The following is a 26704-nucleotide window of genomic DNA, read 5'->3' as shown; positions in this document are numbered from 1 at the left end:
TTTCTATTTTCTTTTCTTTTTTTGAACCTGTTGAGAAAATATATTTTAAATTTTGGTTACATGCAATTATGACTAATGAAATAATAACGAATGAAAAAATAACGGAAAAAAAGCCAACGAATTCCAAAAAATACGAATTCCTTTTTTGTTGTTATTGTTCACCCCCCCAAAGCCCCTGCTCGTTTTTAATAATACTTTTCCCCCACCCCAAAACCAATATTCCCTCTCAAAACCTAGATTTTAGTTTTTCCAGATTTATTTACTTTGTTATTAGTTATTTTTTCATTAGTTGTTTTGTATTCGGTATAATCACTGCATACCTCTAATTTGGGTTTCTTGGTAGCAAAGGTGTTTTTTTGCAAACAGAAGAATATTTTTGTGAATTTCATGGCAATTCTTATTAGTGATGAGCTTGAAAGATACACGTCAGCGGATCCCCCTATTTTGTTTTTGCTCTTTATTTACAGATTTTACAATTTAATCACAAGAAGAAAAACAAACAAGGAATACAAAATCCAACAATAACAGAATATCCCACCATCCCAACTAACATCCCTTAAAGCATCAAAAACAATGTCCACCAATAAAAACAAAATGTAAGCCATAACCAAACAAATCCTCCCCAAACACAAATACAAGCAAGCACGTAAAACCAGAGACCCTACCACATATACACACGCACACGTACACACATTAACACAACTCATCCAGGACCCCCAACACTAGTCCAAACATCGCACAACACAAAGTAACCACTACTAACCGTACATACTGTTAAAGGGTGTCCAGAGATCCAGATAAAGGATTTCACGATCTCGTTTATGGAATAAAACCCTCTCAAAAACCGACAAAACCTTTAAATCATTCAGCTAACTCTCTACAAATGGCTTTTTCCTGGTCTTCCACACCTTCAGAACCTGTTTCGCCGCCACCACCAGCACTTTGCGTTTGCCCATCCTGTTCAGCAATCGCGTGCCTCCCTCTTCCAGACAACAAAAAAAGAATTTGCAAAGGCATCCTCGGAAAACTAACAGATAAAATGGTGTCTGTTCTGTCCAACACATCTCCCCAAAAATGAACGCACCCTAGGGCAACTCTGCAACATATGTTAAAAGTACCATTTCTTTGTCTTTATTACACAATCATACGAAGAATAACATGTGGCCTGGTTTATCATTGCAAGATGTATTTGATGAAAATGCATTTATCGTTATATTTTGTTGTCCGTGTTTAATAAAAAGTAGGGACCCATGTAAAATAGTGCTTTTCCCAAAATACATTCAGCGCCAGATAAGATAGGATTTTGAGAGGGCATGCTGGATAGAGCACTTATGAAGCTGAGATATTAAGCGATCAAAGCTTTTTTTGTGTGGAAGCGCATTGAGGGGTACGACCAAGAAAGGTGGTTATGGCACAGTTAATTAGGCTTGGACTATAGGACCATAGTGAGGGTAACCAGTTACTTTCTGTAGTTTCTATAGGTTTCCTGCTTGTGAAATATGAGCTTTAATGCATCGCCAGCATTTCTATGGCAGACACTCTACTGAACATTTTATTATTTATTTATTTTTTTATATAGTCACTGAACAGACTTTTGGTTAAAATAATGTTTTGGCTAAGGTTTTCCTCAAGACAAAACTATGCCCAGGGCATAGTCCCTTTGGCCCTTGGCAGTAGTTTTATTCAGGGGACTTGACTTATAATACCACTATCATGAATTATCTCACTATGTATCTGCCTCTTTCTAATGATTTCTTGTCCTCCAATTGCTATCTGATGCCTTCTAATCCCAACTAGCGTCTAGAGGCCCCAGGCTGTGTGCGCTGCTACAAATGTAAAAATAAATACAAATAAATAAACAATTTGTTTGGGCCATTCTGTTTCGCGCTAAGGCAACGTTGTGCCAGTTCCGGATTCTGTGGACTGATGGGGTTTTGGCCACTCAAGAAGCAGGTAAGTAGAATGTGTTTGTGGGGGTGCTCAGCAGGCAGGAAACAAGCCTCACAAATGGAAGCTACATCAATGAGGAGGAAAAGTCCACTATGCTATTTAGATCTAAGAATTTGCCTTCAGAGGAGTGTTCAGAAATGATCTTATGTTGGGCTTATGTATGTTCCCTTCTAATCTATTAATTCCAGTGGTGCTGGGGAAGTTGAGATGTTTTGGTGGAAGATGATTCTCATGGCCCCAAAATGGTCGAGGGAGACATGGTTCCTATACACTTTTTAAAAAAATATTTAATTTATAACTTTTTCAAACAAATATAAGCGGCACATAATACAGTCTTGTCAAAATAGAATATAACAGAAGCAATAGTGAAAGGAGAAACAATCGATACAGCGGAAAGAAATTGAGAAGTAACGCAGCAAATGTATCTAAATTCCCAAACACATTGGGCCTCATTAGGACCCAGGCGGTAAGGGGTTTACGGCGGCGTAAACAGCGCCGACCCTTACCGCCTGATTCCGAGGTCCCTTAGCGCCATGGAGGATTTAACACCTGCTTTTAGCAGGTGTTAAAATCCATGGCGCTAAGGGACCTTGTTGTTAATTACGCCACCGTAATTTACGGTGGCGTAATTAACGCCTTCCCCACTCCCATTATGCCCTATGGGGCAAAAATGGGAATGGGGAAGGGTAAATGGGGATTGGGGACTTACCGCCCCGCCAACCTCGGAATGGGGCGGTAAGTCCGCCAACCACCATGGCGTAAACGTAGTTTACGCCATGGTGGTAAAGGTACGACCCAGGCGGTAACTTACCGCCTGGGTCGTAATGAGGCCCATTATAAGTAAGGATTCCCTTTGCCCTCTAACAGATCTAAATGATAAAGCAAATACATTGCAAGGGTTAGACAACTCACAGGTGGAACCAGACAAACACAATACAAACTGATGCGGAGGATAACTACTGGAAGGGTAATAGGGCTGAGCCAAATACAGATTATAACGTCACCGACAGATGCAGAATTCGGCACAATAAAGCATTGAAAGTGTCCCACATCAACCGGTACTCCTCAATAAGCTCTCTTTTCGCATATGACACTTTTTCTCTGGCTGACAATAGTAACATATTTTGGATCCAATCTTCAAGCTGAGGTCTCCCATTAATCTTCCACTTCTGAAGAATCTGCTTCTTAGCCAACAATAATTATAAATTGGTGACAAGGCAGGCGCTCTGTTGAAAAAGAAACACAGCCTCCCTGAAGATTGATTGAGTCATGAAAACGTGCGTTTGGAGGAAAAGCTAATGCAGGAAAACGTGACTGGCAACAGAGTGCCTGCCTTGTCACCAATTTTTAAACATTGTTCCAGGAGTCCCGGGCTCAAAAGGCAGCAGCAGCAGGGCCATCATGCCTTACAATGGAGAGCCACAACCATGGCTTTCCCCCTCGCCCCATCAAGGGGAAGATTTGTGCTATGGAGGGAGTTGTTTCCAGCCACCTGCAAGAAAAATTAAGTGGGAAAAATACAAGTACCAGAATCCTTAGAGTCAATTAACTTGCCACACCTGAAAAGGAAATGAAGACACGCCTGAAAAAGCAAAGAAACACAGCCTCCCTGAAGATTGATGGGGTCATGAAAACGTGCGTTTGGCGTTTGGAGGAGAAGCTAATGCAGGAAAACTTGACTGGCAACAGAGCGTCCGCCTTGTCACCAATTTTTAAACATTAGCCAACAATAAAAGTTTATACATCCAGATTTTGGTTTCCCGCGGAAAACCTTAAATCACTCAGAAAAAGTCCCAGTATACAGAACAACAGTAGACGGAACCACTTTTGACTTGGTTATCTATTCCCTTGGAGGCCGGCTGATGGAAGGCTTGATATTGCATGTGTGTAGAAGTTTGCATAGAAACCTTGAATCTTCAAATCTAGATGTTGAGAGTCGGAGATATTTACATTGGAACTTCTCGGAGAATCTCACGGATGTCATATTGTTGGCTCCTCGGCATGCAAGTGCAGAAAGCTTTCTAGCTAGTGATGTGATCAGGATCCAGACCCATTGCCTTGTCCCAAGGCCAGTGGCCCTGACCTGCTGTTGTCCTTTGTTGAGAGAGACCTTTAGGTTGATACAGTTAAAGATCATTTGGGAGACAATATTAATCCAGGTGAACACCAAAGTATTCAACACAATAGTCAAACATGCAGAATAGTGTTTGGGTGCAGGTAAACATTGACCTGACACATGGGGTACAAGGAACAAACGCAAGAGAGTGGTATCCAACAGAACTACGGATACCCCTGTCCCCTGCACACCACAGTACTGAAGATCGGGTAATCAATTTAAAGAAACATACTCTAGAGAAGGTTTATACAGAAGAACAGAGTTTCAAAATTCCAAAAGTATCTCAGGAATCCCATGTATTGGAGTAGTCAGTTGTTTACTTGCGTTACCGAGTTGCGGGTGGCGATAAATCCCCATTCCCCATTGGGTCCATAGGACGTAGTGGAGATGGGGGCTGCTATTACCGCAAGCAGCAATTGTGCCAGCGGCAATAGTGCCGAAAATGGCCAAAAAGGGCCAAAAAACATTCAGTAAGTGGAAATGTTTACCTGCATCAAAAAGCAGGTGGTAACACTCCAATTTACCGCCCAGCACAAGATTAGGCCAACCCTTAAATGCGGCAGAATAATAGAGTTTCCGCCATATTTAAGGGCTGCGGCTCAACTTGTGATGAGGCCCATATTGCTCACGTGTTACTCCCCCGCCGTGTCTTGTGGCGCCTGAAAACACTTTTGTACAGGCGCCATACAAACGCCCAAGAAATAAATAAACAACATCTCCTCCCCCTCTTCTCTATGGACAGAACAGAGGCTTGCAAGGTCTAGAAGATCAAGCAGTAAATGACAGGCCCATGCAAAATGGCTGCATCTATTAACTGAGGGGAAAGAAAGCTGGCCTATAAGATTACAAGAAGTGTTCCAAGATATTAAGAGCCCATAAAGCCCCAAGAAGGCGCTTAAAACCTGCACTTAACACTTAAAAAACGTTACTAGCCATGGCCATGGAACAGAAGCATGTAAAGTCAATTGGGTTCAATAGTGAGAGCAAATCAGCCCCCCTCTCTTTTGTCAAGCTCCTGATAATGCAATCCCTGTTCTGGCAGAGGTAATAGCCAGGAACATTGCACACTTAGTATTCAAAAAAGGCAAGCTCACCCCTCCACACAGTCCTAAAATAAATCGAGAAATGAACTATCAAATATAAACAGGCTCATGGTAGAACTGGCCAAGTACCAGGTTTTAGACAAAACACCCACAGAGCCTCTTAGTCTACTACATACAACATTAATATGAAAATATCGAGACTCAACGATATGGCAATAGACATAAAATAAACCTAAAATACACCTTTCCCCAGGATCAGAGGACAGCCATTTTATTGTACAAAAACATATAACTGTGCAAAAGACATACAAAAAATACAATTTATCAACACATATTTATTTACATAGACAAAAAGCACAGGTTTGGAAAACACATATTTATAGGACTGTAGCTATTAAGAACACATGGAGACAGCATGAATGGTATGCTCATGGGTATGGAAGTACATCTTCTACTGAACAATACACCTCATTAAACCTTGTGCATATGTTAAAACCTAAAACATATAACATACAACATGTAGAACCTCTGAGTTTCAGCCCATCCAAAGGATACAGAGGAACGCCTCCATCTTCTCTTAATGCACAATGGGCCTGCTTCAGGGCTAGCAATATATATAATTGGATCAGTACAGCAACCACCCCCATGTCTATTGGACCAGTGGCAGCCTTCTAGCTCACCAGCCCGAGTTAGGAACCCCTAGTTAAGAAAGAGCCTCACCGAGGGCGGGGCGGGGCGGGGCATCTCAGCATGCGGGCTGCAATAATGCGATGCACTCTGCGAGCCGAGCAGCCTGATGGGTGCTAAAGGTAGTTTGCACTCTATATCTTGTAAGAGCAATACACCAATTCTACATCATCCCTGGGTAACATATATTATTACCATAGACCATTTCTCATCCCACTGCACTCTGTGGAGTACAACACAAAAAGGACATATTGAAAATGTATCACCTAATTAGGCCATGTAAACATTTTAACAGAGCTTCTTTACCTGGCTCGCTTCATTAACATATACACATGCTTTAGCAATGCCTCTTTACCCGGCTTGCACTCATAAGCATATGCAAATGATTTTGCAGACCCTCTCTACCTGACTAGCACACATCAACATTTAAAAATGATTTAGCAGATTCTCTCTACCTGACTAGCACACATCAACATCAACATATACAAATCACTTAGCAGATGCTCTTTACCTGGCTAGCACACATCAACATCAACATATACAAATCACTTAGCAGATGCTCTTTACCTGGCTAGCACACATCAACATCAACATATACAAATCACTTAGCAGATGCTCTTTACCTGGCTAGCACACATCAACATCAACATATACAAATCACTTAGCAGATGCTCTTTACCTGGCTAGCACACATCAACATCAACATATACAAATCACTTAGCAGATGCTCTTTACCTGGCTAGCACACATCAACATCAACATATACAAATCACTTAGCAGATGCTCTTTACCTGGCTAGCACACATCAACATCAACATATACAAATCACTTAGCAGATGCTCTATACCTGGCTAGCACACATCAACATCAACATATACAAATCACTTAGCAGATGCTCTTTACCTGGCTAGCACACATCAACATCAACATATACAAATCACTTAGCAGATGCTCTTTACCTGGCTAGCACACATCAACATCAACATATACAAATCACTTAGCAGATGCTCTTTACCTGACTAGCACACATAAACATATGCAATTAATTTAGCAGACCCTCTTTGCCTGACTAGCACTCATAAGCATATTCAAATGATTTAGAAGACCCTCTGTACCTGGCAAGCACACATCAACATATAAGAATGATTTAGCAGACCCCCTTTAGCTGGCTAGCACACATCAACATATCAAAATGATTTAGCAGACCCCCTTTACCTGGCTAGAACACATCAACATATCAAAATGATTTAGCAGACCCTCTTTGCCTGACTAGCACTCATAAGCATATTCAAATGATTTAGAAGACCCTCTGTACCTGGCAAGCACACATCAACATATAAGAATGATTTAGCAGACCCCCTTTACCTGGCTAGCACACATCAACATATCAAAATGATTTAGCAGACCCCCTTTAGCTGGCTAGCACACATCAACATATCAAAATGATTTAGCAGACCCCCTTTACCTGGCTAGAACACATCAACATATCAAAATGATTTAGCAGACCCCCTTTACCTGGCTAGCACACATCAACATATCAAAATGATTTAGCAGACCCCCTTTACCTGGCTAGCACACATCAACATATCAAAATGATTTAGCAGACCCCCTTTACCTGGCTAGCACACATCAACATATCAAAATGATTTAGCAGCGGCTCTTTACCTGGCTAGCACACATGAACATATACAAAGGATTTAGCAGAAACTCTTACCTGGCTAGCACTCATAAACATATACACATGCTTTAGCTGAGTCTCTTTACTTAGCTAGCACTCATAAACATATACACATGATTTAGCAGAGGCTCTTTACCTGACTGCTGAACTGGGCTTCCCAACCCTTTAAGATAAGGTAGCAATAGACTTGAGATGGATGGGGATGCAGAAAATATTCAAACATCAATAATAGGAACGACTTAGGTAGTTGGCAAAAGGATAACTGTTTTAATATCAATTATCTAAAACAGGGAGTACAACGGACATCAGCAGATGTCCCTCATCACAATCTCAACTCATTTAATAAAAAAGCTCGTCACTATGAACGTCACTAAATACACGATGTTCTATTGGCTAAATAACTATAGGACCCTTGATCGTGAGTTCCCCTATCATTGGTTGGCTCCTAACCTTCATTAGTACCTTCCCACCTACGTATAGCAGCACGCAGGCTGCGCGTCCAGCTGCTGGTGAGCTCGTTATAATCATAGCTTCCCACCAATTAATATATCCATCTATCATCACCTCAGTAGTCAATTAGGTCTTTGAACTTGTCCTTGGGAATGTTCTTTGCTCTGGGAAATTCAGGGTAGTGAAGGCACGCTTTGCCCTTGTGCGTAGGTGTGACCATCATGCTCGTCCAACTTCTTATCCCCACGTGACCGAAGACCACGAAATCGAGCTTCTAGTGTATTAAAAATACTATTCTCTGATAGACCTCTGATGTTTTCTTGTTTTTGTTCATGCCTTCTGAATAGGAGCTTCATTCTTTCACACAATTTGTATCCAATGTCAGCTTACTCCAGCCTGATACGGCCTTGCCTTTGTGAGATTCGCCTGTAATTCACTTGTTTTTCTAACTGTGACATACTGGAAAAGCGGCCTTACTTCTTTTGCTCAGCTCTGCTATTGTACATAGTGGAAACATCCATTCCTTACTCATTTATATATGTATATGTTGGCACATGCCGCAATCTATTCACTATGAAGCTAGCCTCAGGAATACTTTGTCTGCTAGCGTTTCGTTGCAAACGTACAAGTGTAAACTGGCTTGATATCTTCATCTATCTCATAGCATAAATTTCTTCATCTTGATCCCAAAACAAAAACTTATCTCCGATACTTTCTTGATGCCTTCTTTAATTGCCTATATTCTCTCGTCTCTGCATCTTTTATATGCACGTCAGTCTTGCTTTTTGAGACATCACCATTCATCTTCGCCAATTCATTTGTCCTGTTTATTCGGAATTTCATTCAAATGGCCATCGTACTATCTTGTATGTAGATATGGCTTTCTCAATGGGAACCTTGCTTCCCAGAGTCTCCTAGGTATCAGTATTTTCACTGGTACTGCATGTGTCTCACACTCTGGCTCCCAACATATAGGCACAATGGCCGAGTTGGTTGAGGTGGGGGTGCTTGACTCCTTCTCTACTCTGTGCTGTCATCTTTCTTTTAGTGCATTAACAATTCATCACTGGTCCTCTCTGTAAATTCAGAAAACCAAATTAAGGGGGCTAACCCTACTTTAATCCCTCCTTATGACAACAATTGTCAATCTTGTTTTTCTAAATATAGGCCCCAGACGTTGGTAAAAACCTTATATAATTAGTACACTGTGCACTCACCCTAATGCTGGTTTGCTCTGCTAAGTGAGTTTAGTGCAGAAGGAGGGGCAACTCACAGGATTGCATCAAACTGCAGCCAAGGAATATCCTTCCTCTTGGCACATTTGTTTGTAGCAAGCACAGGCATGTAATATCTTGTGCATACGCCATCCGTTGGGCTTCACTGAAAGCTCAATGCCAAAATGGAAAATGGCTGTGTGAGAATCATGCAGATCCCTCACTAAACCCCTGCCTAAAGTCTCCTCCCCGGTGGGCAGTGAAAGGCAGTTGCTTCCTGATCCTGACCTTCGGTGTAGGGCTCTGTGGGACGATCACCTGGTAGGAGACAAGGCTGAAGGTGATGAGGAGATTCCATGGGATAAGATATGGTATTTGTCGTTAACGGTAAAGAACCTTTTGCAAGTACCAAAACAGGTAATGTCTGTCATTATGATTTGTCAAATCCATAAATTGAACATCTTAATGTGGGTAGAGCGAAGATAAAACCTTTAAACATCTTATGTAAGGAACATTTGTCTGAGACTTATCAAGTTAAAAGCCATCCTAACTCGAAAGGTACAGAGAAGGGAAATCTGTTAATGCTGGCTTAAATGAAATGCCTCCTCCTTGTAAAGTAAAAGATAGTAATGATTCCTTAAACATAAATAGAAGTAATAAACCTGAGTTTAAAAGTGGAAAGCTGACTAGAAAACCTAATTCCGTTTTTGGGGACTTCAAGTCCCATAATTCCCTAAGCACTGGGATGAGGAGGAGGGCTCAAGAGCAATGCTGCAGAGTGGTCTTCTTGTTAAGTATATAATAAAGTGTGCAGGTTCGAATCCAGGGGAGTGCGCTGGACCACAATATTTAATGAGAAGTGGACAGCTGTGTCACCATTCCCAAAAGGTCCACCCACAAAATACCTTCAAAAAATGAAACTGTAATTAAACAGGGTTAGTACAAGTGGGTAGAGCGCGACTCACCCAAACCCAGTTTAATTACGTCTTCTTGTTAAGACTAACAACCCACACCAGAGGTAGACAGCAAGGCTTAAAAGGCCCCCTTAGGTGCAGGCCATTATATGGAGATGGAGCAGCAGCAGTAGTAGCAGCAGAAGGAAAACACGTTGTTGGAGGAAAGAATGGACGCCCGGACATCAGTCAAGCAGATTCCAGCTGCCTGCCCTGAGAGGGTTCTTTCCCCCCAAATCTGAAGTGCAGAGGTTGCATAGCAGGAAGCAGGAAAGAAGAGAGCTGTCCCCCATGTGAACTGAATTGCAAAGACTGCGCAGCAGGAAGCGCGCAGGAAACTGTGGTTGAGAGCTGACCTGCAGCCGAAGGTCTTCCTGAGCAAGGTGAGCTCCGTGACTGCATGGCAGGAACAAAGGCAACTTCAAAGTGGACATTTTTCTGTTCAGAAGAAGCCAGAGCAGTGGGAAGTCCTGCAGCACATGAAATGATCAAAAACAGAAGCCAGTGAGTGTTACCAAGCATTCTAATCCCTTGTACGAACAAATGCAGGCAACTGTAGCAAAAGTGAATCACTCGTGTATGAGTGAAAGGGCTATTAACCTGACTGTTGCTTGTCGAACAATGAATGTAAAAAAAGTAGCGCTTGTGTATAATTGAGATTATCTGAATGACACTAATTGAACATTAGAGTGCATAAAACAGATGAAATACTAATCACATGTGCCAAAAATGTAGCGGCATGCTATCATCCCCTTCTCCTCTCTCCCCTGACTAAGTCGCCGTCCAGCCCAGAATCAACCTCCCCCCCACCAATAAACCACCAAGCCTCTATACCAGTATGTGATGCAATGTATTCTGGTATATGCGTAATGTCTGTTGTACTGCCTTAAGTTAAAATGTCTATAAAATTTTGTAATGACAAAAAATAATGTAAGTAAGGTTAACTGAAGAATCGTTGGTAAAGCAGTAGAAAACATTTTAAAACAGAATTGAAGTGAATGAACTTTAAGAATTGTGAGTTCCAGGCACAAGCATTGCCCACAGCCAAGAGTGGAACAAGCATTGTCCACAGCCAAAAGTGGTACACACATTGCCCACAGCCAAGAGCAGCACACGCTCTGTCCTCAGCCAAGAGGGATACAAGCACTTCCAAAGTCAAGAGCTGTGTATATATTGTCCAGAGTCAAAAGAGACTAATAGCAAGGCATGTGAGAGAAACCAGAAGGTGTCTCACCCGCTAGTCCCTGGGGATCTGTCATCCATGTGGCCAGAACACGGCAATCACTTTTGGATCCAGTTACTGGGGGTGGACCAGTGTGGGAGGATCACCTGAGTGAGGGTTTTTTGGAGAGTGGGAGTGGGATGCTGAATGGCGAGATGTGGTATCTCTCCCCCTGCAACACCTTTACCCCATCCTACCACGTAGGATATGTGGGATCCTTATCCCCCCTTTCCCTTTTCCAGCACTTTCACATGGACAGCCCGCTCTGGGAGAAAACAGACTCACACCCAAGCAGTGTACCTGGCATGTCCTGCTAGTATGGTCAGATGAAGTCAGGCAATTACTGACAATCACTCACACTTGACTTCGATTAAACTTTCCCACGTGGACAAAAGGCAGAGCACAAGAGCACACTCTGAGTGAGGCAAAGCACACAAAGGAACAGCAGTTTCGAGTCAGCAGTTGAACGAGGGAAGAAAGATGGCAAACCCAGAAGAATTTGTAAGAAGGGAAATACCACTGACCTTTTTGGCAAGAAGCGTTTCTTTCAAGAAACCTTTAAGGCAGAAAGCATAAGGCCAGGAAACCAGACTGAAGAATCCTGCATTGGGTGTTGAAGATACTGAGGGCTCTCCCATGTAACTAACCAAAGCGTGGAAGAGCAGCTGCTGTGGTATCAACCTTGGCTTCAAGAACAAAGAAGCGCCAGAGAGATCAACACAGCCGGTGAGTTGGAGAGACCGATGCAAGACCGGTCTGTGTTGAAGTTAATGTTGCAAGCGGCAACATTGTATAACGAGCGCTGGAACAAACATTGTTGAACTCATGTGATGAACAACGCGGATAAACTGCTGATGAATGTTTGAACTTAAAAAGGCATGATACGATACCATTGACAGAGTGTTCCGGCACTGTGAATGTGCTCAAGCGAAGGTCTCTGTAAGGTATCCCACCAATAGAAATGAAAGTAGAAGATTGATGAAAACAATCATGTGAAGTGAATCAAAGTGGTACTGTGACGGTTTAAGCAAAACCCGTCAGACATTCAAAAGTCTTTGAATTTGGTAAAAATAGTATCCGAACCAGAACATGGGAGGTCCATGGTCTGAGCCTGAATGAGGGAGACCAAATGTAAACATTGAGATATCAAGAGGATCTGAGACTGAACAAGGAGGATCCATGGTCCGAGCCCGAATGAGGGTAACCAATTGTGAACATTGTGCTTAAGGGGTCCGAGCCAGAACGAAGTATACCAATTGTGACCATTGTGCTTAAGGGGTCTGAGCCCAAATGAGGGAGACCAATTGTGAACATTGTGCTAAAGGGGTCCGAGACCGAATGAGGGGGATCCGTGGTCCGAGGACAATCAAGGGAGACATATTTTGAACGACAGGTCCGAGCCCGGTTGAGAGAGATCTATCGGGAATTGGTGTTTGAAAGAGTCCAAGCCCAGTTGAGGGAGACCCGGGGTCCGACCCCAGCTGAGGAGGCCCATTGGAAACCGTGAACGGTTAAACTTGTGTATGCAGAAAAAACCTGAAGACGAAAAGGAACTTTGTTTTGTTTTGTATTTGTCCAGGCATCCTGTGAACAAGAGACTTTATTTTAGGGAAAAGACTTTGTCACTGAAAGCCCTGAGATCTGTCCTGAACTGCATCTTCGAGTCACAGAATCCAGAGTGTGTTCGAAGCTCAAGTGTGCCACCTTGTCCCATGCTGAAAACATGGGGAAGGGAATTCATTTACTCAGTCATTCTGACCTTATTATTTCTTGAACACTTTTCTTTTTGCATACACCATTGTCCCACACCCTTTTGTATTTAGAAGTAAGGATTGGCAATAGGTTTTTTAGTGCTGGTCCTTTTATTTGACAGTGAGTGACTTGACTAGGACTGCATTATTATTAGTCATAGCTTGCTCCCATGCTTAGATTTAGGTTTAGATGGGCGCTCATCCAACCCACTGAAGTTCAATAAACACCCTTGAACTGTGATCACTTGTGTCTGTCTTCACTGTTTGATACCATGCCTTCCTTACACATGCCACTAAGTGAATGGGGCCAACAGGAAGAGAAGGGGCCAATGCAGTGTCAAAAAGGGGTGAAGGTTGCTAATTTTGATTGTTTCATAAAATTGATTCTGGTATAAGATCTCACATTGCCAAAGCCAAAATCAGAAAAGGTAAAATTACATCCTTAAGGGCATTTTGATTATCGATGTGGCAGAAATACAAAGGTTTCAAAGAGGCTGACCTTCTAGAAGGTGAAGCATGCGTAGGCGGGTCCTAAAAGGATGTAGATAGGACACAAAAGTGTCAGAAGTTTTCCTATTGGAAAAGGCTATATATGTGTACCGAGGGGTCCCAGTCTGACGACGGGGAATATTCTAAGCATGTGAATCCATGAAAGATCCAATGCTGGAGAAGAAGAGTGCCTTGCCTACATGAAGGTGTTGAGGAGCACTAACGTGAATATTTTCTTTCCTGAAAAGTTGTTGAAATTCACAAAATTACAAACTGTTGAAGCTGTGGTATAATGTTGCTTGTCAGTAGATTCAGAACGTAGTAAGCACTGTTTAATGTGGAAAGCTATCGGGCAAGAGAGTAGACCTGCATGGTGAATCCTTGTAGAAGTGGACCTGGTCTGAGAGTAAACCAGGTGGAAGTTGAAGTGCTGTGAAGTTATCCAGACAAAGATACCAACCGTGATTTATGGTGTTGACAGAAGAGCTGAGAAAAGCTGATATTAAGAAGCTGTATTGTTTTGACATTTATGAAGTTGTTACAAAACATCCTGACCAAGAATATCATTGATGCTATTTGATGAAGGGAAAATCATTACTCAAGGAATAAGAAGAATTTTTCCTTTGTTGAACATAGGATCAACATAACTTTCTTTTGACCTGTTGAAGGTGCAACAAACTGTGTTGGAACTTTGTTACAATCCCAGATGTCCTTGTTTCTTTTTGTTGAACATTGGAACTGAATCCAACTTAAAACCTGGGGAAAGAGAGTTCAGAAAGGTTATAAAGAGAGACTGTGAATGTATAACCAATGCAATTGTTGTTGTTGTGAATTGCCATACATTTTCTTGTGTGTTTTTTGTATAAGTGTGAGGGACAGATATCCTTTGTTAGAGTGTTTCCTTTAGTTTATTTTAGGAAGGGACATCCTCATCAGTGTAGGGATAGTGCGGCATTTATTGAAACTTATGATTTCATAAAATAGCACATTTTGAGAAATCATCTAAATGTTGTCCGAACTCACATTTCTGACCACTCACAGGCTTCCTTACAACTGCCATTTTAAGAGGGAAAATGGCTTCCTTGCAACAACTACACCATTACTCCATACCAGCAAACAGTATCCCAAATGTATCTACAAAATACAGAATGAAAAAAATGTTATTATGCTGAAATTACATAATATTTTCCTATATTAAGGCATTATGTTTTCAAATAGCTATCTCTCCAATAAAAACACAAAATAAGGTACCAATAATATGCTAATACCTTCTGTTAGCTAAGTCTTAGTTACTTACCTGTAACTGTATTTCTCCAGCATTGGTATCTTTCATAGATTCAGATGCTTGAATATTCCCCGTCGTCAGACTGGGAATCCTCGGTGATAAATTTAATAATAATTTTTTTTTTGTTTTTGTTTTTAAATATATACACATTGCTACCTAGCAGTGCATGTACATAGCCCATTATGGCCTATGAGCCATTTCATTGTGTAGTCCCTCCACCTCACTTTGGTCCTTTATGGCCCCAGCCAATGAGGCGGCAGCCATCTTTAGATTTTGAACCGTAGAGATTACAGTATGATGGATGCCGAGCATAGAAGCAGCCTCTCAGGGGAGGCAGGCGCATGTGAATCTATGAAAGATACCAATGCTGGAGAAATACAGTTACAGGTAAGTAACTAAGACTTCTCCAGCATTGGATCTTTCATAGATTCAGATGCTTGAATAGAATACCAAGCAGTTTAAACATGCCACCATTATATATATATATATATGCATAAATACAGAAAAAACATATTTCTGATCAAACCTTTACCATGCAGCAACACAACGGTTACATACTTCGGGAAAGGTGGGAAAGGAGGCTGGTCCTACCTTATACAAAGAGATGGCGGAGCACTGCCTGTCCAACTGCAGCTTCTTTGTTGGTATCTTCAGTCAGGCAGTAGTGCTTGGCGAAAGTATGCAGAGTGCTCCACATGGCGGCTCTGCATATGTCCTTCAATGCCACCCCTGCGTGGAATGCTGTTGACGCCGCCCTTCCTCTGGTGGAGTGCGCAGACGGCGGTCTAGTTAAAGGGTCGCCTTTCAACTGATGGCAGTGGGTGATGCAGGACGATACCCAGCGTGCCAGACTTTGTTTAGATATATGCTGACCCTTGGTACGGCCAGAGAAAGAAATGAATAGCCGGTTTGAGGAGCGGAACTCCTTGGTTCTTTGCAAGTAAAACTTCAACACTCTAGCAACGTCTAGAGAATGTAACGTTCTTTCCGCTTCAGAAGCATGATTCTGGAAAAAGGTTGGTAAAACAATGCGCTCAGTGAACGACATCTCCGAAAGTACCTTGGGGAGGAACTTCGGGTGAGGCCTTAAGATGACGCGGTCCTTCTGGAACAAAGTAAACGGGGGTTCAGAAGACAAAGCTTGTAACTCACTGATCCTTCTGGCTGATGTGATGGCTATCAGGAAAGATGTCTTCCAGGAGAAGAATTTCATTTCGCATCTGTGTATGGGTTCGAAGGGAGGTTGCATGAGGGCTGTTAAGACGGTGTTGAGGCTCCAGTCCGGAACTGGTGTAGGTGTAGGCGGATAAGTACGCATCAGTCCTTTCAGGAAGATTTTAACCGCTGGTAAGGAAAGTAAGGCTTGCTTCTCCGCGGTTACTGTGTAAGCCGCTATGGCTGACAGATGGACCTTGATAGAGGACAGTGAGAGCCCTGACTTAGCCAGGTGCAACAAGTAGGGCAGAATCTGATTAACCGAGGCCGTGAGGGGATCGATTGCAGAGGTCTTGCACCATTTGGAAGACCTGGTCCATTTCCTGGTGTAGGTGACTTGCGTGGACGGGGCTCTAACGGCCCTGATGATATCCCAGCATTCTGATGGTAACTTTAGGTGCATCAGTTTGCGCTGCTCAGGAACCATGCTTTGAGAGACAGGCTCCTTGGGTCGTGGTGGAGGACCTTGCGGTTCTGTTGTGTCAGTAGATATTGATGTGTCTTGAGACGAATCGAGGGTTGACAGGATAGATGCCTCAGCGTCGGGTACCAGACTTGCCGTGCCCAATCCGGTGCAATTAGAATCAAAGAACAATCCTGTTCTTTTACCCTGCGAAGTACCCTCGACATGAGGGGAATGGGTGGGAAGGCATAGAGGAACTTCCCCGACCAATTCACTGAGAACGCGTCTCCCAGTGATTGGTGCTCCGGGTATCTTGAAGCAAATCTCTTGCATTTTTTGTTGTTCCTGGTGGCAAAAAGGTCGATCTGCGGATGGCCCCATAAGGCAAGTTGGGTTTCTTTTTCGTCCAGCTCCCACTCGTGGGACGCTGTGTATTCTCTGCTTAGCCTGTCCGCTAGGACATTGTCCACTCCTGGAAGATGCTCTGCCCTGATCTGCACCCCGTAGTGCAAGGCCCATGCCCAAAGCTGTTGGGCTTCTTGCGACAGGATCTGTGACCTCGTGCCTCCCTGCTTGTTTGTATAGTGCATGGAGGTCGTGTTGTCTGTCTGGACTGTAAGAACTTGACCAGCTATCACCGGTAGGAAGGCTTTCAGCGCCAACCTTACGGCCCTGAGCTCTAACACGTTGATGTGGAGCTGGGACTCTTGTGTCGACCAAGAGCCCTTGGTTTGGAGGTCCGCAAGATGAGCGCCCCAACCTGATAAGGAAGCGTCCGTCCTCAGCAGAAGGGTCGATGTCGGTGCTTGAAACGGCATCCCCTGCAGAAGATTCCTCGGAACATTCCACCATCGAAGGGCCTTGTGCAACGTCGATGGAATCTGGACAATGTCTTCCCAGCCTCCGAAAGCTTGTTTCGATTGGTGGTCCAGAGCTTCCTCCACAGGTCTCATGCGAAGCCTGCAGTTCGTTATGAGGAATATGCATGATGACATCATGCCCAATAGGGATTTGTAAGAGCGTACGGATGTTGTCTCTTTCTGTAGGAAGTTCGAAGTTGAGCGTAGAATCGCTGCTATTCTTTCTGCGGATGGCCTCACTCTGGGAATGCTGGTATCAAGTTCGGCTCCCAGGAAGAGAGCTACCTTGCTGGGAACGGGGCAAGACTTTGTCTGGTTTATGGAGAAACCTAACTCTTTTAGGAGGTTGACAGTCCTCGACACTGCCGAGCGAGCCTTTGCAGCGGAACTTGCCTTTATCAGCCAATCGTCCAGGTATGGAAAAACGTCCGTTCCTGCCCTCCTGAGACTTGCCGCTACCGGCGCCAAGCATTTTGTGAAAACTCTCGGAGCCGATTTTAGCCCGAACGGGAGCACTTGAAACTGAAAGTGAAGCTCTCCCACCGTGAACCTGAGGAACTGCCTGTGCGCTGGATGGATCGGTATATGGAAGTATGCGTCCTCCAAGTCTAAAGTGGCTAAGAAGTCGTGCTTGTTTAACCAAGGTAGCACCCCTTGTAAAGCTACCATCTTGAAAGTTATGCGCTTGATAAATTTGTTGAGTGCCCTCAGGTCCAAAATGGGTCTCCATTGACCGTTTTTCTTTCTGACGAGGAAGAATCGGGAGTAGAAACCTTTTCCCCTCTGAGAATAAGGAACTGGTTCTACTGCTGCCTTCTGGAGCAGTTTTTGCACTTCGGACATGACCTGCCTTAGCATATGCACTCTGCGAGATGTTGGAGGCAGGGAAGGAGGTTGGTCCAGAAATTCTAAGGTGTGACCCTTTCGGATCACCTGTAACACCCATTTGTCCGATGTAATTGATTGCCAGCGCTGGAATAACTGGCTCACCCTTCCCCCCACCGGGGTGTGGTGAAGAGGGGAAAAAAATTGGTCGTCAGTTTTGCTTGCCTTGTGACTTCCCTTGGGCGGAGCCACGTCTGCCTCTATGGGCATATCTGTTGGATGACTAATATTTATTGTCTTGGTACGTGCCGCCTTGTGCTTTTTGACCATACGAGGAACGACCGTATCCTCTGAACATGGAAGATGAGCCTCTAAAGGGACGAAAAGACCGATGGTCCTTACTATTGTCCTTTAAAGAACTGATGGCTCTGGCTGTGTCCGTGTCTGTCTTGATTCCCTTCAAATGATCGTCTATCTTCTTTCCAAAGAGATCTTGCCCATCAAACGGCATGTCTAATATCTGCGCCTGGACTTCAGGTCTAAAGTTCGTAGCCTTAATCCAGGCCTGCCTTCTGAGTACTGTGCCCGTGCGCCATCTGCCTGAAGCCTGATTCGGCCACATCAACCGCTGCGTCGATCATGTGATCCGATGTTGCTTCACCATCCGCGATTATCGATTTTGCCTCCTCCTGGAGCTCTGGTGGTAATTGTTTCGCCAATTTAGACATGCGGAGCCAAAGCTTGCGATCGAACCTTGCGGTCATGGCCAGCGCATTGCCCGCTCTGATTGTAAGCGATGCAGAAGATGATACTTTCCTGCCCATGGCTTCCAGTTTACGTCCGTCCTTATCCGGTGGTGCCGACAACGGTGAGGAGGGGTTGGCAAGTTTCTTTCTGGCCACCACTGTGATAACCGAGTCCGGTTTCGTATGACCTCTCAAACAAAGAGGTGCCGAATCCGGAGCTTTATATTTCTTTTCTGGCCTGGACACCAGCGCCGGAGTCGATAAGGGTGTGGATAGGATCTTGGATCCGGAATCCCAGATGGTATTGAGGAGAGGAATAGTGTTCACGGTCCTCCTTCGTTTGTCCCTGTGCTCATAGAGCACTGATTTCCTTTCCTCAGAAGAAACCTGAATATTAAACAATTCTGCGGCTTTACCTATAATGGTGTGGAAAGAGACAAGATCATCCGGCGGTGAAGCCTTGCCCGGCGAGTCTCTCCTCCTGGGCTTCTCGACTACGTAGTCATCCCACTCACTGGATGCGTCTGGCTCCTGTGTTATTTCTCCTTCTTCTGGTTCCGAGAATTCTCTAAAAGGATCCTCCTGCCAGTCTGATACCGAGAAGGTGGACGGTACCATAGTAGGGTCCACATCCGGAGATCGCGGTCTGTGCGATGACTGTGGCGACGGGACTCTTGTAGGTGAAGCACTGTGGGTGCTGCTCCTTGGTCTTCGAGCAGGTTCCGGTGATCTCATCCGTTTTTGCGGTCTACTCCTGTGAGGTGAACAACCAGATGTGCCTGGAATCGGAGATGACTCTCTAGGAATAATTCCTGATTCTATGGGATCAATCGGGATTTGCTTCTCCTTTTGCTGCCTGTAAAATTCTTCTACAATCCTCTGCACGGATAACATCGGGTCATGAGGGTATTCGGATTCTCCCGTGGACGGTTGCCAAGGAGGGCTGTATTGTTTCGGTAAGGGACCGGTGGTCTCTTCCATCACTTCCGCATCAGAGAATTCTTCCTGAAGAATTACATCCGGAAGTTCTGCCATGTGACCCAAAGGTGAAAATTGCTGTACCAGTGGTTCAGTCTCAGTATTCTTCTCAATGACATTGCTTTCAATGACAGGAGTTTCAAATGTGGAAGGCAGCAATTCCTCCGTAACTGCCGAAATTTGTGGTGCTGCTGAAGGTGTTATGGACGATGCTACCTTCGTCGACAAGCATCCCGTATGAGATTTCGTCGACGACTGAGATTTTCCCGTCGACGAGGGCTTCGCCGTCGACGAGTGAGGTTTTGCCGTCGGCGAGGGCTTCGCCGTCGACGAGAGCTTCGTTGACGAATGTGGAATGCGTTCCGTGGACGACTGCGTCATGGATGAATGCTTCGTGGACGAGTGGTGTTTCTTGCTCGTCGACGATTGCTTCGCGGTCGACGTGTCCCATGACGATGATCTTATTGTCGACGATGTCTTAAGCGTGGTGGTCGTCGTCGCTGTTTTCGTCGACGGTATGGCCGATGACGGGCCTTTACCTTTCCCTTCATTCGTGGGCGGTTTCCCCGCCGACGACTGCCCCCCTCCCGTTTTTTGCAAACTCCTCCTTACCTCTGGAGGCAGATTTTGCTGACTTTTTCTGGCTTGGTAAGTCAACTGTAGGCAGAAAGGGTATCAATTCCAGCTTCCTCTTTTTTGACTTGGGAGAGGAACTCCTTTCCACTGAAGAGGCCCTTCTCTTTGAAGTTTGTCTCTCAGATGGAGTGCTGGATTGGACAGGAGCTGTTCTGACAGACTCTTCGTCCGAAGATTGATCCCTGGATTCGAGGTAAGAAAGGAGTCTTCTATGCCTGTCATGAAGGGTCTTGGTGGAAAAGTTTCTACAAATCTCGCATTTTTTAATGTCATGTGGGTACAGACAATAAATGCAATGCTTGTGGGGGTCTTTGTTGTAAACCAATTTCTTTTTGCACCTCGTGCAGTCCCTAAACAGGGAAGGCTTCCTGACAGCCTGAGGTGCCTCCATTTCTGAAGAGAAGTTCAGTCGACGATTTTGAGAGGAAAACAACAAGTTTTGTCTCCCAGGTTAATTGGAAACAAAGCCCCTGAGAAGGGGAACAAAATGGGATATATTTACCAAATATATTCCACACAAAAGTAGAAAGAATTTGAAAAAGCTCAGAGAGCTTGAGGATTCCCTGTGTCTGTTAGACTGCGGTGAAAAATCTAAAGATGGCTGCCGGGGGCGGAGCTTAAGCCCTGCCACCTCATTGGCTGGGGCCATAAAGGACCAAAGTGAGGTGGAGGGACTACACAATGAAATGGCTCATAGGCCATAATGGGCTATGTACATGCACTGCTAGGTAGCAATGTGTATATATTTAAAAAAAAAAAAAAAAATTATTATTAAATTTATCACCGAGGATTCCCAGTCTGACGGGGAATATTCAAGCATCTGAATCTATGAAAGATCCAATGCTGGAGAAATACTTATTGGCCCTATAATTACAGAGTTGAGAGGAATTGTGCTGCTTAATGTAGACAGGTATCCAAATACAAATAGGCAACAAAAATGCACAAGGTCTGCATAATACACAAAGTATTGCCAAAATCAAGGGGGCATAATCCATACAATGCCAATGACAAAGTGTGATACTGAAACATAAATAGAATCCTATATAGATCAGTTGAAATAAGTCACATTCCAACGAATTAGTTCCAATAACATGGACAAGATATCAATTGAAACACTTCACTTTATAATCAATTGGTTCCAATGGGTATACAAATTCAAACCCCTGGCTAAGGTATTCAGACGTTAGATCCACTTCTGTTTCTTGCATAAGGAATGTATTCACAGAACCATGCTAGGTTTGGTGTTATCTGCTGTAAAACAAGCCAAACTATGTAATTTCCATTATGCTGAAGTTCCAGAATGTGACAAACTAATGGTTTAGTGGCTTCCCAATTACATATACATAAACAGTGCTCAGATATTCTTTGTCTGACCTGTCTTGGGGTTTCGCTTGTATACAAGAGGCCACTTGGGCATTTGCTTCAGTCGATTACATTGGTTCTAAGACAGTTATTGTTCCAGTTGAGATGCCAGGTAAAACCTTTAACTTCAAAAACATTTATGTTGTGTGTTAGTGTGCAAGCAATACAGTTACTATATTTAGAATGGGTGATTGTAATGGAATATTGATTCTAATACTCGGATATGTCTGAACCAAAGTCTGTCTGAAATTGTTGCTTAATTTAGAAGACTGCCTCAAATGTTTACTCCTTTTAAAAGCAAGCAAAGGTTTCAATGCTAGTCCTCCAGTTTGCTTATTAGATCCCAATTTTCTTTTGTCAGTTCCCTTACGAAAAGACTGTTAGGACTATAGATGGTTAGATATACAGGTTCATTGGTAGATTGTTTGCTTTCTGGTTTTAACAGATTTCACGATTGGTATTCATGGCTCTCCTTTTTGCTTATTTTACAATTTCCTTTGTATAACCTCATATCTGGCAGATCCCAAGCAGTCTGTACCTTTTTGCTTATTTTGCAATTTCCTTTGTATAACCTCATCTCTGGCAGATCCCAAGCAGTCTGCACCCCCTTTTGCTCCTGTTCCCCCCCACGTGCAGTGTTTCACGGTGCTCCTTTGTCTCTTCTTGTTTTCAACATATATGTTCAACCCCTTTCTTCCCTGATCCACTCCTTTGGTTTCTCTTTTTATATAAACTCAGACAATACTCAACACATTTGTCATCACAATGGTCCACAGTCTGATTTACCCTCCAGCTTTCCCAGTTGTATGCTTGTTATCTCTAACTGGATGAATAGCAATTAATTGTAACTCAATTTCCATAAAACAAATGATCATTTTGAAGAAAGTGATACAAAAAAAGCAGGGTTCTAATTAAGCAAGCAGAAGATCTACCAATAAAACCTTTTATTCTTTTAAAATAATAACACATTTGGGACAGACTTAGTTCTGAGGTTTTCAGCCTGGGACTGTAAAGAAATCAGGAAATGGATCAGGAGCTGCCCCTGGGGAACACTTTAAAATCACAGGATCACATTCTAGAAGATAAAAAGCCAGGCCTTTGCAAGTGTGGCCAGGAAAGAGAAGAGGCCCAATGAAGTTCTTGGGAACAAAGGCATGCGCTGGTTGAGTGAGACAATTGGCCGGGGAAGATCTAGTACTTCAAATGTTCTAATCAAACCTGCTTTGCGGAATGGCATATCAGAAACAATTGCATAATTCAGGGGTTGGGCCTGGTAAACATTTCAAGACTTTTAAAGGAACTGTAGGAAAATATTGCAGATCTGATGTTCACCTTAGACGTTTCAAGCTCTGACACTTTCAGTAGGAGTCGCCTGAAAGCAGAGGACACTTGGCGCATATGCTTTTGACTTACCTCCTTCGTTTTCCCATCCATTGTGTTTTTTGTCCTTTTCTTCTTTCCATTCTTCTGTACATATTAGTCTTTATACCCTAAAGAAAGTGACAAGAGACATGCAGAAGTCTCTCTATGCATGAGAAGAATTGATCTTGAAATTAGCTGACTGCCCGCAAGACTTGACAGGGCCCTTCTATTACCTGTATTGCCTTTGTAAACAATATGCACTCTAATAATGTGACCATGTCCCCCAACAAGCAAAGTGGTCACTTCCTTAAGCTTGAAGCGCATGCATAGACAGCACGTATCCCAGGGAGCCAATCAGCAGGAACATTAGTCAATTGTGGGGGGCTAATTATCTGAGTAAAGAGAGGATTGAGCAGGGATTCCATCGCCAGTTCTTCCATGGATCATCCACAGGTTAAGGGCTTCACATAAGGCTGGCCATTGTAAACCTATTTAACTTATTTTCCCTCAATGAACATTGGATCAGAATTAGTCTAGTGGAAAGACTGTAAACCCTTAGCACAGGTGACTGAAATATATGGCTAACTAGATGTTTTGGACTATGACTCCCATGATCGCTCACCATTGACTATGTTGGCTAGGGCTGATGGAAGACTGATGTGAGTTGTAGCCTACAGCATTGAGAGCCACAGGATGCAGGCCCTTCCACACATGTTGGTCCAGTTTATCTAGTTTTACTCCTGATACATTAGTCGCAACCCCATCCTTTAGACGACCACTAGTTTCTGATTAAAGGAAATGTTCAAATGAAAATATATTTATTTATTTGGACTGTGTCTACAGCACGCAGGCACAGAGGAACACACAAAGCACAGACAAAGAACGAAAAATAGCATCCCTTGACAGAAACATACAACGCCAGAGCAGAAAGGGGATCAACAAACTGTCCATATTGGTGCAGCACAACTCCAACAACCCCATTTCCACGTAATCCACAACATTAAATGAATAATAAGCCCAAGACAATCTGGTTGGTGGTACAACTCTTTTAAGTCACTGTTTTGAAGGAAAGGACGGTCAACCTGAAAAGACAAATATTTGATCAGACACTGGACAGAGGCACATCGAGTGCCACCTTAAATCTGCCACTCCCCTGGCCTTGCATTAATGCCCTACGTCTCGCTTATGAATCTTACAGTTTGCTAATCTGGTACCATCCCAGTACATTGCATATTTGCTTTTGTTGATTATTTGTACAAAATGTATAAGACGTAGTAACGTGCTTGGCCTCAACTGAAGATATATTTCAGTATCCCATCCTTTACTTCATTATTAGTTAACTTGACGTCTGTGATGTTCACAAAAATGTGTTGTGGTTTGGAAAAGTGTTTCCAGAGCCTGAATGTATTCACACAATTATACATCAACATGAAAATGCATGTGCCATCAATACCAAGGGTGAGCAGGTGAGGAGCTACCCTTACCTTTCCCATGTCGGAGATTTCACAGAGTCAAAGGCGCTTTAGATGGTTTTAAAGGAGCACCTGCCTGGTACAATTGGTGTAGACAAATAAAGTGGTAGAAAAAGTGGGAAAGGGTGGGAAAAGTGCTTGAGCAACTACCGAGCCTTAAGGAATAATCCCACAGCCCCACAGACAGCCCAAGAACACCGTGTTCAGAGATGGGAAAGGAGACAGCTGCTGCCAAAATCATACAGAGTACTATTTCCCACCCCTCCAGATAAAGGAGTATCTCTCCGACCAGACTAAAAAGGTTGACGTCTGCCTCTAGCGGGAGCCCAAAGTCCTCCCACCATCCTTTATGAGTCTGCGCAGCATCCGATTGATGACATCAACACCTCAAGATACTGCGAGGAGGGTGGCCCGCCTGCGTGACCGGCAAAGGACACATTGCAAAGGGGTTCACCTCTTTTCCTGTTCGCCAGCTGACCTCTCCTCCACTATGTCGAGCCTGCAGGGGGGGTAGTTAACATGGCAGTGTTGTCCCTCCTGCCACAACACCCTTGAAGTGATTTACTGCTATCACTTGGTGCTCACAGTGACTATCACTGCTAATTGCATGTATGCTCCATGGTTACCTTTTCTTACCCACTTAACTCAGCCTCCCATGCCTCTTCTGTTTCCCGTCTCATTACCCTTATTATTCAGGACCTGGAATAAGGCCTCTGGCCTAGTTGTGAATTTCGCTTAACCAACCTTTGCACCTTCCCTTCTTTCTCCCTTTCTTCTTCCCTCCATCAGGCTCTGTGGTCTCAGGCTTAGCTGTGATGGCCCCACGGCCTGCCCCCTCTCTGCTTAACAATCTCTTTTTCCTCTGTTAGGCTCTGACATGTGGCCGCTGGCTTAGTTTTGATGTTCTATGGCGCCCCCGCTCTCTCCTTATCTTTCTCTCTTTCCTCCTATCAGGCAATGGAATGTGGCCTCTGGCACAGCTTTAAATGCCCCCCTCTCTAATTACTCTTCTCTCTTCCCCCTATCAGGCTCTGGAATGTGGCATCAGGCTTGGGTGTAAATGCCCCATGCCCTACTCCTTACTCTTCTCTCTTCCCTCTATCAGGCTCTGGAAGGCAGCCTCAGGCTTAGCTGTGAATGTCCCATGTCCTCCTCCTTACTCTTCTCTCTTCCCTCTATCAGGCTCTGGAAGGCAGTCTCAGGCTTATCTCTGCATGACCCATGCCCTCCTCCTTACTCTTCTCTCTTCCCTCTATCAGGCTCTGGAATGTGGCCTCAGGCTTAGCTGTGAATGCCCCATGCCCTCCTCCTTACTCTCGTCTCTTCCCTCTATCAGGCTCTGGAATGTGGCCTCAGGCTTAGCTGTGAATGCCCCACGCCCTCCTCCTTACTCTTCTCTCTTCCCTCTATCAGGCAATGGAATGTGGCCTCTGGCACAGCTTTAAATGCCCCCCTCTCTAATTACTCTTCTCTCTTCCCTCTATCAGGCTCTGGAATGTGGCATCAGGCTTGGGTGTAAATGCCCCATGCCCTACTCCTTACTCTTCTCTCTTCCCTCTATCAGGCTCTGGAAGGCAGCCTCAGGCTTAGCTTTGAATGTCCCATGTCCTCCTCCTTACTCTTCTCTCTTCCCTCTATCAGGCTCTGGAAGGCAGTCTCAGGCTTAGCTCTGCATGACCCATGCCCTCCTCCTTACTCTTCTCTCTTCCCTCTATCAGGCTCTGGAATGTGGCCTCAGGTTTAGCTGTGAATACCCCATGCCCTCCTCCTTACTCTCGTCTCTTCCCTCTATCAGGCTATGGAATGTGGCCTCAGGCTTAGCTGTGAATGCCCCACGCCCTCCTCCTTACTCTTCTCTCTTCCCTCTTTCAGGATCTATTTTGTGGCCACAGGGTTAGCTGTGAATGCCCCACGCCCTCCTCCTTACTCTTCTCTCTTCCCTCTATCAGGCTCTGGAATGTGGCCTCGGGCTTAGCTGTGAATGGCCCACGCCCTCCTCCTTACTCT

At 44.1% G+C, this 26704-nt stretch overlaps 1 protein-coding gene across 1 annotated transcript in view; it reads left to right on the top strand.

The window, feature by feature from the left end:
* The window catches only part of LOC138528559 (ecto-ADP-ribosyltransferase 5-like), a 354318-nt gene that overhangs the window by 224275 nt on the left and 103339 nt on the right, over positions 1–26704 (top strand). The window lies entirely within an intron of this gene.

This window comes from Ambystoma mexicanum, chromosome 7q (assembly GCF_040938575.1).
Source record: "Ambystoma mexicanum isolate Mex_15411 chromosome 7q, UKY_AmexF1_1, whole genome shotgun sequence".
NCBI classification, from domain to species: domain Eukaryota; kingdom Metazoa; phylum Chordata; class Amphibia; order Caudata; family Ambystomatidae; genus Ambystoma; species Ambystoma mexicanum.
The sequence above is the reverse complement of the archived record's forward strand: the minus strand, read 5'-3'. Positions and strand labels throughout refer to the sequence as shown.